This window comes from Marmota monax, unplaced genomic scaffold (genome assembly GCF_021218885.2).
Source record: "Marmota monax isolate L192 unplaced genomic scaffold, Marmota_monax_Labrador192_F-V1.1 WCK01_AAM20220418_F8-fsc00145, whole genome shotgun sequence".
Taxonomy (NCBI): domain Eukaryota; kingdom Metazoa; phylum Chordata; class Mammalia; order Rodentia; family Sciuridae; genus Marmota; species Marmota monax.
The window spans coordinates 6,041,653-6,054,455 of record NW_026695201.1 but is presented as its reverse complement, the minus strand read 5'-3'; the positions used below and the strand labels follow the sequence as shown (position 1 = coordinate 6,054,455).

Below are 12,803 nucleotides of genomic sequence, written 5' to 3'. Positions count from 1 at the left end.
GGAGGAGTTTACCTTCTCTGGAAGTCCTCAGGCTCATAATTGGCCTCCCTTAAAGCAGCTACAAGAGCCATTATTTTTCTCTAATTACAAACCTCTTTGTTTTTCTTTCCTCCTGGTTTCTGTCACAATAAACTTTAAAAATCTCTGTAAGAGATTTTATAGTGCATGGTCTGGATCCAGAGGTATTTTTGCAGTTTCTCACAGATGTCTGTTGCTGACTGGGTAATAAAATGATCCCTTAAAATCAATCATCTCTCATATAATTAAGCATACTTGGTAAACTTTATGAGGGACCCCTTTTTTGTTCTAGGAAGTTTGTGGGACTCTCAGTATGTCCCTGGCTAACCTAGGAAAGTTTGGTGTAGTTTAAAGGCTTAGTGCCGATATGATAAAACCCTTCAAGGATGCATTGTTGGAGATATTTATTTCTCCATTGTCCTATCTGATGGCTGGTGTCCCAGAATGTGTCATCTTGGTAAACTGCCTCTATCCCCAGGAGAAATGGATGTTCTATGACCTGACCATATATTAGGTCTCCCTTTCATAGATTACAATGTGCTCATCTCTGTAAATCTCAGCTGCCCTTTAGGTCTTTTCCTCAGACATCAGGATTTGGTTTAGAAGTACCATAATATCCCTCCAGGTTAGGTCAAAGGTGAGAAAAACTTTTTACATGCCTTCAATATATTTGTTAGAGTCTTCTGAGAACTTCTCCAGAGCTGATTTTATCTGTCCTGTATTCTGTAAGTTAAAAGCAGTATGCACTCTGATGGGCCTCCCAGAAATTCCTGTCACTTTTAATGGAAATAGGGGAGGATTGATCCAGAAAAGTGGCTTTAAGGTTTTGAGGAATGGAAACTTAGGAGTAATAAATTTTGGAGCACTTGAACCTGAGGCCCCAAAAGATCCTGGATAAGGTAGACAAGGAGTTGGAGGATCTTTCTTGATACCTGGTGCAGAGATGAGGGCTCTTATAAAGGCTGGGTCTAACTGGCACTGTGCATATAACTGAGGAATGTCTTTCAAAGCAAAGAAGCCTTGAAGTTAAGGGGCTTGAGATCATTTGCCTTCCTGTCTACAGGATAGATCTCATTGTAAGATGGCCTTATAGCTGATACTTCCCTCAAGGGGACATTTTTCTCCATCCTCCAGTTGATATGTTGGCCAGACTTGAGTTCAGAAAAACCTTCAATGTTTCTTCCTTAAGTTCCAGGGGTCAAGTATATCCCAGTGGTTTTTTTTTCTATGCATTCCAGAGGGGTGGAAACCTGGCTTCCCATCTGTGAGACAGAGTAAAGATACAGGAAATCCCCCAAAATTTATTGTCTCTTGTGAACCAGAACATCCTTTGGTTTTCCCTGCACACTAACAACACCTGTGCAGTGCTGTGCAGTGTCTGAATAGTAACCGCTTTTTGCCTGCATACTAATAACAACCATATTGACTGCTGCATACTGGCAACTTCACCTGTACTAACAACATCTACACAGTGCTGCATAGTGGCAGTTTTGCCCTCATGCTCAATCATGAGAGGAACCAACCTAGTGGACTAAGTCATGTTCTTACCACCAAGGCCTCATCTGACTCCCTCCTCTGATCTACTAAATGACCTCACTGATAGAATGACTTAAACTTATTTAATTCTGGGATGTCCTGAGCCCAAAACCAATTGTAATACTTTTGGGGTTATGGTATTGGAGCTCTCTGACAATATGATTCTACAATTTTTTCAAGCAGGTCAAGTGTAGGTCAGTTGCGTTTTATCCAGCTTTCATCTTCTAGAAGTCTTGGCAAGGTGGCCTTACGACCATAGAGGCCTTCAAAGTCATATGGGGATCCCTGAAAATCTGCATGACTGAATGAGACAGTCCTTATCATATGACCAGAGACAAAAATCCATTCTTAAGTATGGCCAAGAAATGAGTCCCAGAGGTTAGGACATCAAAATGGTATTTTAATGGAAGTTCCCTTGTAGTTGGACACTTGATTAAATGTATCTACAGGACAACTAGTGCATGAGAAGGATCTATGGAAGAGCTTTCCTCTGGATAATGCTGTAGAATCACATGAGGGTAGTGGGTCACAGGAATATGGACTGGAGCTTTAAAGGCACACCAAGAGCAGTTTTGGGGAAGACAACAAAGAATATGAGAAAAATATTTCCTTTTCTTTTACAGAGACCTTGAAGAATTAGGGGAATTAGGGACAGATTGGGTCAAGACAGAATTCCAGGCAAAAAGAAGGGATTTGAGATTCTTACTCTGGGGATTCCTGGGTTGCCATTAAATCTGATGTCACAGATCCCAGACCAAATGGGATCCAGGATCAACAGATGCAGACACTCAACACCATCAGATCTCAGTTTCCCAATAAAATGCAAAAGTGAAATATGAAAGTGCAAAATTCAGGCTTCTCACCCTGATGGGAGGTTGCAGTTTAGGGCCTTTGGATCACATGGGACAATAGCTCTTACCTGAGATCCTCAGTTGCCCATGAACCTATTTCTGCTCTCTTTCTGTGTACAAAAAAAAACTGAGAATAGAAATCATCTCTCCAGGACCAACATTCTTAATGAGCATCAGGGAATTGATTCCTAGGCAAGATGAGAAAACTATCACCTGAGTTTAAAACTGGCAGCTGTGTTAATCACATGTAACTCATCAACTGACAGGCCCTCATTCTTTTTCAGACAAATTGCTAACTAGGAAAAATCACAGAAAAGAGGGATAAGAGTTCCTTTGTTCATATTATTTGCCCTTTGTGGAGCCCAGACAAGCTACCAATATATAACACTGGATTTAGGCAGTTTTATTCTTTGCCTTATAAATTCAAGGAATGAGATCCATGCAAGTGGAGGATAAAGTAATATGTTTTATTTAAAGCAGAGAAAGACAAGACTCCCAAAGAATGGAAGGGGTCCCAAGAGAAGATACGGTTTGCTCCTCTTTGCTTGGGATATTAAGGGCTTATCTACTAGTTTGGGGAATGAGAGTCTGTGCTATTGGGAAATGCTGCTACAGACCAATCAAGCTAATGGATTTGGACTTAATAAGCCAATAAGGAGAGTATAATTTCAATCCCTCATTTACATAATTAAGAAAATTAATCTCACTTGGTGGGTTTTTTATTTTTAAATTTGTTCTAATTAGTTATACATGGCAGTCGAATGTATTTTGACACATTGTACTCAAATGGAATGCAACATCTCCTTCCTCTGGCTGAACATGGTGCTGAGTCACACTGGTAGTGTAATCATGCTTGTATATAGGATAATAATATTTGTCTCATTCCACTATACTTCCCATCCTCTAACCCCTTCCCCTCCCTTCATTCCCCTCTGCATAATCAAAAATCCTTTCATTATCCACCCCCATTATGGATCAACATCCCCTTATCAGAGAAAACATTTGACTTTTGGTTTTGGGGTTTTACTTATTTCACTTAGCATGATATTCTCCAGCCCCATCATTTACTGCTAAATTCCATAATTTCATCCATTTTTAAGGCTGAGTAATATATTTTTGTGTATGTGTACCACATTTTCTTTATCCATTCATCAGTTAAATGGCATCTACATTGGTTTCATAGTTTAGCTACTGTAAACATTGATGTGGCTATGTCACTGTAGTATACTGCCTTTAAGCCCTTTGAGTATAAACCAAGGAATGGGATGACTAGGTCAAATAGTAGTTCCATTCCAAGTTTTCTGAGGAATCTCCATACTGCTTTCCATAGTGGTTGCACCAATTTGCAGTCCCGCCAGAAATGTATGAATGTACCTTTTTCCCCATATCCTCACCAACATTCATTGTTGCTTGTATTCTTGATAATTGCCATTCTGACTGGAGTGAGAAAATCCTAGTGTAGTTTTGATTTGTATTTCTCTAATCAATAGAGATGATGAACAATTTTTCATGTTTTGATCTAATGTATTTCTTCTGTGAAGTGTCTGTTTAGTTACTTAGCCCATTTATTGATTAGGTTATTTAGTTTTTTGGTATTTTTTGAATTCTTTATGTATTCTGGAGATTAGTGCTCTATCTGATGTGCATATGGTAAAGATTTTCTCCCTTTCTGTAGGCCCTCTTCAAATTATTGTTTCCTTTGTTAAAAAGAAGCTTTTTAGTTTGATTTAATCCCATTTACTGATCATTGATTTTACTTTTTGTGCTTTAGGAGTCTGGTTAAGGAATCAAGTCCTAAACAGACATGGTGGAGATTTGGGTCTACATTTTCTTCTATTAGGCACAGGGTCTCAAATCTAGTGCCTAAGTCTTTGGTCCACTTTGAGTTGAGTTTTGTGCAGGATGAGAGATAGAGGCTTAATTTCATTTTGCTGCATATGGATTTCCAGTTTCCCAGCATCATTTGTTGAAGAGGCTATCTTTTCTCCAAAGTATGTTTTTGGTGCCTTTGTCTAGTATAACTATATTTATGTGGGTTTGTTTCTGTGTCTTCTATTTGGTACCATTGGTCTACATGTCTGTTTTGGATCCAATACCATTCCATTTTTGTTATATAGTATAGTTTAAGGTAGTATAGTTTAAAGTCTGGTATTGAGATGCCTCCTGATTCACTGTTTTTGCTAAGGATTTCTTTGGCTATCCTGGGTCTTTTATTTTTCCAGATGAATTTCATGATTACTGTTACTAGTTCTGTAAAGAATGTTGTTGAGATTTTAATCGGAATTGTATTAAATCTGTATGACACTTTTGATAGTATGGCTATTTTGACAATATTAATTCTGCCTAAGTAGGAGCATGAAAGGTCTTTCCATTTGCTAAGGTCTTCTTCAATTTCTTTTTTTAATATTTATTTATTTTTGCATTACAATTCTTAATACACCATTATATCATAATTTATCATATCTCTGATTATACATAGGGTATGTTGACACCAAATTCACATCTTCATACATGCATTTTGTATAGTGATGAGGGTCTCCTTTCACCATCTATGCTATTCTCCTTCTCCCTCCTTTTCCCTCCCACCCCTATTCCCTATCTAGAGGTAATCTTCCTTCCTTGCTCTCCCTCTCAACCCCATTTTGAGTCATCCCCCTTATATCAGAGAAGACATTCGGCATTTGTTTTTTGGGGGATTGGCTAACTTTTCAATTTATTTATTTAATGTTCTGTAATTCTTATTGTATAGGTCTTTCACCTTGTTTGTTGTTATTATTTTATTTTGTTTTATTTTATTGAAGTTTTTTAAGCTACTGTGAATGAGGTAGTTTTCCTAATTTCTCTTTCAGTAGATTCATCACTGACGTACAGGAATGCATTTGATTTATGGGTGTTAATTTTATATCTTGCTACTTTGCTGAATTTACTTATAAGTTTTTGAATATTTCTAGTGGAATTTTTGGCTCTTATAAATATAGAATTATGTAATTAGCAAATAGTGATTGTTTTTGAGTTCTTTTTTTCCTTTATATTTTTCTCCTGTCTAATTGCTCTGGCTAGAGTTTCAAGGATGATGTTGAATAGAAGTGATGAAAGAGGGCATCCTTATCTTGTTCCAGATTTTAGAGGGAATGCTTTCAATTTTTCTCCATTCAGAATTATATTGGCCTTGGGTTTAGCATATACAGCTTTTATGATGTTGAGGTATGTTCCTACTATCCCTAAGTTTTCTACTGTTTTCAACATGAAGGGGTGCTGTATTTTGCAAATGCTTTTTCTGCATATATTGAGATGATCAAATGATTCTTGTGTTTAAATCTATTGATGTAATGAATTACATTTATTGATTTTTGCATGCAGAACCAAAGTTGCTTCCCTGGGATAACCCCACTTGATCGTGTTTCATTATCATTTTAATAGGTTTTTATATTCAATTTGCCATAATTTTATTGATAATTTTTGCATCTATTTTCATCAGGGATATTGGTCTGAAGTTTGCTTTCCTTCATGTGTCTTTTTCTGCTTTTGGTATCAGAGTGATACTAACCTCATAGAATGAGTTTGGAAGGGTTCCCTTATTTTCTATTTATGGAATAATTTAAGAAGTATTGGTCTTAATTCTTCTTTGTAGGTCTTGTAGAACTTGGCTCAAAATTCTTATTGTCCTGGGCTTTTCTTGGTTGGTAGGCTTTTGATAGCATCTTCTATGTCATTGCTTGAAATTGATCTGTTTAAATTGTGTATGTCCTCTTGATTCAGTTTGGGTAGTTCATATGTTTCTAGAAATTTGTTGATCTGAGATTTTCTATTTTATTAAAGTATAAATTTTCAAACTATATTCTAATTATCTTCTGTATTTTAATAGTGTCTTTTATGATACAAATTTAGAAATTTTTGTTTTCTCTTTCTCTTCATTGATAAGCTAAGGGTTTATCAATTTTATTTATTTTGTCAAAGAACCAACTTTTTGTTTTGTCAATTTTTTAAATTTTTTGTTTGTTTGTTTCAATTTCATTGATTTCAACTCTGATATTAATTATTTCCTGTCTTATTTTGCTTTTAATGTTGATGTGTTCTTCTTTTTCTAGGGCTTTGAAATGTAATGTTAGGCCACTTCTTTGATGTTTTATTCTTTTAATGAATGAGCTCAATGCAATAAACTTTCCTCTTAGCACTGGCTTCATAGGGTTCCAGATATTTTGATATGTTGTATTGGTGTTCTCATTTACCTCTAAGTATTTTTTTTATTTGCCCCTGATTTCTAGTGCTATGCATTCATCATTCAGCAGCATGTTATTTAGCCTCCAGATGTTGGAGTAACTTCGGTGCTTTTTCTTTTTAATCATTGATTTCTAGTTTTAGTCCTATTATTCTGATAGAATTCAGGGTAGTATTTCTAACTTTTTGTATTTGGTAAGAGTTGATTTGTGACATAACATATAGTATATTTTAGAGAAGAATCCATGTGCGTCTGAGAAGAAAGTGTACTCACTCAATGATGAGAGACTTTTTGTTTGAAAGATCTTCCCAGTGGTGAAAGAGGTGTGTTAAAGTCATACAGTATTATTCTGTTGTGGTCTATTTGATTCTTGAAGTTAAGAAAGGTTTATTTGATGTATGTAGATGCTCCATTGTTTGGGGCATATATATTTATGATTGTTATGTATTATTGATGTATGATTCCCTTGGCAATAAGAAATGTTCTTATTTATCATTTCTGATTAACTTTGGCTTGAAGATTACCTAATATGAGGAAAAAAAACTCATTTGTTTAGGAAGTCCATGTGAATGACATTTTTCCCCCAACATTTCACCTTCAGTCTATGAATGTCTTTTCCTAGGAGGTGAGTCTCTTGAAGACAACATACTGTTGGGTCTTTATTTTTTTAATCCAATCTGCCAGTCTATGTCTTTTGATTGATGAGTTTAGACCATTAACATTCAGGGTTATTACTAAAATATAATTTTCATTCCTGGTCATTTGGTTTATTTTTGGTTTTTAACTTGACTTGGTTTCTCCTTCGATTGACCTTTCCTTTAGTGTAATTCCTTTCTTTGCTGTTTTTCATTTTTTTTATTTTCATTTCCTCTTCGTGAAATATTTTTTTCTGAGAATGTTCTATACTGTAGGCTTTCTAATTGTGAATTCTTTTAACTTTTGTTTATCATGGAATGCTTTTATTTCATCTTCAAATCTGAAGCTTTAGTTTCACTGGATTTAAAATTCTCAGTTGAGGTCCATTTTCTTTCTAGGTTTGATGTATGTAGTTCAGGACCTTCTGACATTGAGGGTCTGGATTGAAAAAGTCAGCTGAAATATGAATTGGCTTCCCCTACATGTAATTTGACTTTTTTTCTCTCACAGCCTTTAAAATTATATTCTTATTCTGTATGTTAGTCATTCTCATTATAGTGTGTCTTGGTGTGGGTCCATTGTAATTTTGTACATTTGTATTCCTGTAAACCTCTTCTAATTGATTTTCCATTTTATTCTTTAGATTTGGGAGATTTTCTGATATTATGTAATTGAAAAGATTGTGCAGACCTCTAGCTTGTATCTCCATGCCTTCATCTATTCTAATAAATCTTAAATTTAATTTTTCATGTTATTCCCATATTTCTTATAATTTCTGTTCCTGGTTTCTGTTCCTCTTCTCCATACAGCTGACTTTATTTTCAAGAGTATAAAGTTTGTTCTTCATTGCTTGAGATTCTGTCTTCCAATTAATCTAGTTTGTTGGTGATGCTTTCTATTGAATTTATAATTTGGTTTATTGATTCCTTCATTTTGAGAATTTTTGCTTGTTTTTTTTTTCACAGTCTAACTCTTTATTTTTTTAATATTTATTTTTTTACTTATAGGTGGACACAATATCTTTATTTTATTTTTATGTGGTGCTGAGAATCAAACCTAGTGCCTCACTCATGGAAGGCAAGTGCTCTTTGTATGAACCACAACCCCAGCCAACCTAACTCTTTATTGAAGTGATCTTTCACTTCTTGTATTTTCTCTTTGATTTTACTCCTCATACTATACTTTGCAGGTTAATTCAACTATGTACATTCTAAACTCCTTCTCTGGACTGGAATTTCTTCTACTGTGTCTACAGATTATATTACTGAAATATCTTGGTTTGTTTGAGGTGTTTTGTTCCCTTGTTTTTCAAGTTGTTTGTGTTCTTCCCATCTAGTGGCATGGATCTGAGGCAGTACAGTTTCCTATAATCTTATAATGTACCTGAAGGCTTCCAGTCCCTTACCTTTAAGGTGCAGACCAATGTTAATAACATCCAATGCAAACAATATACAACCTTAAACTGAATAGCTCCTATTAAGGCATCTACAGTTTTGTTGCAATAAATAGAAATGATGTGTTCACTTATTGTCTACAATATAAACAGTAAGTTTGCTAAAAATGTTTACCACTTCAAATGATAGACAAAGAGATACAGAAGTAGTGTAGGATGTGATGTTTATAAAGGAGAAGGAGAGAAGATAGAGGTAAAAAAAATTTAGGAAGAAAAAGGAAGGAATTAATAGAGGTTGGCTGTAAGCATGAGAAGTGAGGAAGAGAATCCAAGGAGACATATAAGTGAGAGAAAAAATAAATACAGATATTTTTACAAAGTTAAAATATAAGAATACACAACCAAAATGCAATATACTATTCAGACATCCCACTCTTTAATAAATTGATGCATAAAACATATTTGGATTTAAAGATAGTAGAGGTGTGAAAGAGATGGAAAAGAAAAAGGAACGTCTCTATGGAAAATTATCACTGCTTCTGTTTGCTTTCAATAATTTTCTCACCTTCCATTCTCTGCTTATAGGTGGGATTGTCTGAAGTTTAACTGTACCTCCAGTCTTGTGCATGCTGGACCAATTGACTGGGTGAGCCAAAACAGGATGCCCTTACACCTTCTTCCAGTTTTTCCTCCTGTAGCCAGCTCCTTTCTTCCCCACACACTTCAGGACTCACTGAGCTGGAGAGAGCCCAGGTTTCTCCAGTTTCTCCAACCTGTGCTACCCCTGGGAAACTGCCCCCAATCTTTGGCTTTCCACAGGCTTGTCAGGCCCAGACTGGCCCATGCAGATCCAGCTGCAATCTGACAGACCTGGGCTTCATATTCTGCAGGCTCTGCCTTACCACCATCCCACTATCTCAATGCCATTCCAACTTGCAGAGAGACCACCAGGGATGCATTCACACAAAGTAGAGATCCTGCAAAGAGGCCACCAGATGGAGGCCACTAGAACACTCAGCAGGAAGACCGTAAGGGCAACCAGACCTACAGGTACTCTGACAATATATTTCTAGTTCCTGGCCAGTGTCCCCTGACTGGGGGAGCCACACCTTGAGAAGGCAGAGGTGGCTGCAGATGAAAATCAGACAATATACTGGCCAAAGGCTGGTAATTGCAGTGGACAAACAGGGGAGGGGACAAAGAATAGAGGATCAATTGGCAGCGAGCACTGTCTTGCAGAGAAACAGTATTTTCTTTGCTTGAATCACGAATCACAAAGTGACAAGGAATGCAGCCTTCCTCTAGCTCATCATCTTGAATCCCTCACTTGGTGGTTTTTAACCTTCCTGTTAGAAAAAGGAAGCATATTGAGTAGGGGCCTGCTTGTAATCAGCCATTCTAGGGTAGGGCAAGGATAACATGGGAAAGGCTGCTGTAGTTGCAGCTGTGAAGAACAGAAACCGGCATTACTGGTCAGAAGAAGGCATTTTGATTAACATTGGCATAGAGCAGTGAGTCACAGATGTCTTTCAAACCATGCTGTCTCCTTTCATGATGGTATAATGTTCCCCTCCCATCCTATGCTCCTTGAGGGCTCTTATCCTATCTGCCTATGGGAGACCTACCTTCCGGCCTCAGATGTATCCCCTGTTCATGTCCGTGAGCATTTCCTCAACCAAGAAATTGACCTTACTGGGGGAACTTCTTTATACTCTTAACACCTAGACCAGCTCCTAAATTCCTTATTTAGCATCTTACCCTGACTGGCTATGCAGTTCTAAATCTCCCTCACTGGAGCAGCTTACATTCTACTGAAGTAGGCTCCTTGCCACAGTTCCTTCTACTGCTGCAAGGAGCACTAACTGTCTCCAGGACTGGAAGAAGCATAGCTCCTGTCAAAGGCTAATATACACCAACCTCACCATTGGCCCCTGTGCCCAGTCAGCCCATCCCAGGAGGAACTGGCAAGGAAGGCAGTGATGAGCATGGGCATCCCAGAACCAGGTCTACTGTATTGCATCTGAGCATGATCAGGAGAAGCCACCCACACAGTGTTCATGGTGCCTGCCTATGCCTGGAGGCAATTCACCCAGTGGCACAGAGCCTCCAACAGAAGCCAACATACTAGCAAACCAAGTTGCTTCCCATGCTAAAGCTGGCACTAGCATACATGATGAGATGCCTCACTAAGCAAAGTATCTAAGTGGTGAATGACTTCCTGGAAAAGAAGACCAGGCAGCAGATCAGCTCCACTGCTCTTGCCTTGTACAACTCCATCAAGTTAATGGCAGCTATTCAACTAGAAGAGTGACTCATCCAAGGACATCTGGGGTGACAATATCACCTTGACCAAGGGCTAGAAGGCCAGCTGTGAGACCATCAGGCTGCTCATGAACAGTAAGAATGACCTGATACTCCACTGCAACAGCAAGCTGGTCAACTACAAGATCAAGGGTCAGAGGAAAGCCATGGTTGCTGGTAACCCAAGCAGTGGGACAGATTTTCCAGTTGATAATCCAAATGGAAATAAAAGATGTGTGTGGTACATATATTATTTAAATAAAAACTGGGGTGCTAAGGTAAGTGGAAGTATACTTCAACTTTTCCAAGAAGGAAAAGCCCAGTTTGCTAACATTGAATCCAAATTTGATAGACTATTATTTTTCTGATTAGACTGGTGGCAATTCTTACATGCTACATGAGGTGGCAACCAGCATATGCTACAAGGTACACAATAACTTTTGTATTTGATATAGATGAGAAAGTATGAACTAAATTAAAATATCTAACAGGTATTAGAAATATCTAACAGGTGTTAGAAATACCAAGAAATCAGAATATGGGTGGGCAAGGCAAACTTTTACTCCTGCTAGAAGGGCTGCTACCAAATCTGTCTAGCAAGCCCCTTGGCAGAGAGTCTGCCTGTCTATTTACATACATATGACAGTAGACTGTATTTAGACATATTATGCTTACATAGAATATAACTTATTCTAATTAGTATCACATACTTGTGGCTGTACCTCTCTTCTCTGCTGCTTCTTTTTTTTCTTTCTCTTTTCCTCTTCTTATCCTTCTTCTCCTTTATCTTTATTTTCATGTCCTATACAGTTTAATATCAATTTAACTTTCTTGGAAAACAATCTTGTTTTTTATCCATTTCAGAACTACTGGAGTTGGAAAAAACATTAGTGTGTGGTTTGCTATCATGTATTTGCAGTTACAGGTGACCATCGTCTTCCCTCAAAAAGATGGAAGGGGTTGATTAAAGCACTGTGAATACAATGAGTAGATGCTTTGACTTAGAGGCATACCTCTGTCTGGGCACACATATTAAGGTAAAAGAAGTCTACTAACAATTTCTCTAAGAAATAGGCATGAGAGAGATCCATTCAAGGAAAAAAAAAATCTCAACATAAAAATACAGGTGACAAAGAAAGTAAGGAAACAATTAGGGAGAATTCTAAAAATCCCTATATGAGAATAGAGATACAACATACAAGAATCTCTGGTATTCTGTGTGAGCAGTTCTCAGAGTTTATAGCTGTGAGGGCCTGCACACAAAAAAATCAGAAAACTCTGAAATAAATAACATAATGATGTGTCTCAAGATCCTATAAAAATCAATAACACACCAATTCCAAAATAACTATAAGGAAGAAAATAAATAAGAGTTGGAATTCATGAGATAGAAAATTTAAAAATAATAAAAAGATTGATATAAAAATTGGTTCTTTAAAAAGTAAAACAAGATTGATAAGCCCTTAACTAAATAAACCAAAAGGAAGAAAAGATCAAAATTAAGAAAATTAGACATGAAATAATAAGGTAAAATCACAGACATCTCAGAAATCCAGAGAATAACTAAGGACTATATTCAAACATGTATTTTAATAAATTAGAAAATCAAGAAGAAATGGACAAATTTTTAGGCACAAGTGAATTACCAAAATTATCAAACTTGAGCACAGTAGATAAAGAAAACCTAAATATACTGATAATAAACAATGAAATTGAAGGAATAATAAGAATTCTTCCAACAAAGGAAAGTTCAGGACTAGATGGATTCTCAGCTAAATTCTTTCAAGGAATATTAAAAGAGATACAGTGGTGCAGAGGCAGGAAAAAAGGCTCCTTGACCAAGTGGCCA

At 36.8% G+C, this 12,803-nt stretch overlaps 1 pseudogene; it reads left to right on the top strand.

The window, feature by feature from the left end:
• The window catches only part of LOC124082501 (egl nine homolog 1-like), a 38,533-nt pseudogene extending 27,211 nt beyond the window's left edge, over nt 1-11,322 (top strand).
• The last annotated feature ends 1,481 nt before the right edge of the window (nt 11,323-12,803 follow it).